Source organism: Rana temporaria, chromosome 3 (assembly GCF_905171775.1).
Source record: "Rana temporaria chromosome 3, aRanTem1.1, whole genome shotgun sequence".
NCBI lineage: Eukaryota > Metazoa > Chordata > Amphibia > Anura > Ranidae > Rana > Rana temporaria.
This window is the reverse complement of record NC_053491.1, coordinates 487,352,746-487,354,717: the sequence shown is the minus strand read 5'-3', so window position 1 is coordinate 487,354,717 and position 1,972 is coordinate 487,352,746.

Genomic DNA, 1,972 nt, shown 5'->3' with positions numbered 1-1,972 from the left:
CAGCAGATTCCCGAGGTGTTGAACCCATGGGCTCATCCTCCGGGCCCACCTTCTCACTCACTGCTGACTCCATGCATGAAGCGGCTCCTCTTCCCATGCGATTAAATCGCTCCTCATTTTTATATTTAAAAATTCCGCTATTCTCCTTCAGAGAATACAGCAAATCCTTCTGCCTCCTCACAGCTTGTTCCAGGTCCTTCAGCTCAGGTCTCAGAGCCGGTCTTTTCTTGCTGTACATTTTCGCACAAATCTGCTTTTTCTTCCTGAATTCAGCCATCAAGACCATCAACTTCTCCTCCTCCTTCTCAATCCGCTTCAACTTACTGACAGTCCTCTGTCTGAAGGCTGACAGGGACTCATCTCTCCTTTGGGTAGGCCCAGATTCTTCCACAGGCCTATCCAGGGGGGCCCCGCCCGGGTCTTCCCCAGGATCCAGCATCCCTCCTGGGGCAGAGAAGTCACTCCAGCCCCTGGTCTCTGGAGCACAGGAGCAAAAGGAACCAGCAACCACACCCTCCCTGACAAGGAGTGGAATGGCAGTTTCCCACCATCCCTGTGCTGAGTTCCCGGGTCTGTACACCCTCTGCGCCCATTATGAGGGGTTCCCACCATCCCTGTGCTGAGTTCCCGGGTCTGTACACCCTCTGTGCCCATTATGAGGGGTTCCCACCATCCCTGTGCTGAGTTCCCGGGTCTGTACACCCTCTGCGCCCATTATGTGGGGTTCCCACCATCCCTGTGCTGAGTTCCCGGGTCTGTACACCTGCTGTGCCCATTATGAGGGGTTCCCACCATCCCTGTGCTGAGTTCCCGGGTCTGTACACCCGCTGTGCCCATTCTGAGGGGTTTCCACCATCCCGTCAGGATTTTTTTTATTTCATACAATGGGGAATGTAACAGGCAGAGCTGTAACACACAAAGGTGGATGGGGACAGAGACAGGAATTATAACCGGAAGATCTCACTGCTGGAGAATTGAAGACAGAAAAGAAGCCTGCCAGGCTCCACCTATAATAAAGTCCCACTTTTGGGTGGACTGACCCATTAACCACTTCCAGACTGCCAGACGACTATGTACGTCGGCACTTTGAAGCGGGATATCTCTGTTATGGCAGCAGCTGGTTCGTATCCATCTCTTCAGGGGGCGGTCCGGTTTCCAATGATGGTGGTCTCTGCAGCGGATTCACCGCAAGATCACCGTTATCGGCGGCGGGAGAGGGCCCCTCCTCTGCCGCTTACCGGAGCCGTCGGTAGAGGCGGAGGCGATCGGTTCCTCACTCATGCTGGGTATGGAGATGAGTGAGGGCAAGATGGCCCGCAGCCGTCTCCATACCATAACAAGGCGGAAGCGACACTTCAACTCATAGCTCTTAAAGGGCCATTTTTTCAAATGACAATTTTTATTAAATTATTTTTATTGCATTTTAGTGTAAATATGAGATGTGAGTCCTTTTTGACCCCAGATCTCATATTTAAGAGGACCTGTCGTGCCTTGTTCTATTACAAGGGTTGTCTACATTTCTAATAAAAGTGACCATTTAAAAAAAAAAAAAAAACTGGGTAAAAATAAAGTAAAATTAATAATAATAATAATAATAATAATAATAATAATAATAATAATAATAATAATATTTTTTTTTTAATATGCCCCGTCCCGACGAGCTCCTGCAGAAGTGAACGCATATGTGAGTAGCGCCCGCATATGAAAACGGTGTTCAAACCACACACGTGAGGTATCACCGCGATCGTTAGAGTGAGAGCAATAATTCTAGCACTAGACCTCCTCTGTAAATCAAAATATGCAACCTGTAGAATTTTTTAAACGTTGCCTATAGAGATTTTGAAGGGTAAAAGTTTGTCGGCATTCCACGAGCGGACGCAATTTTGAAGCGTGACATGTTGGGTATCAATTTACTCGGCGTAACATTATCTTTCACAATATAAAAAAAAAATGGGCTAACTTTACTGTTGTC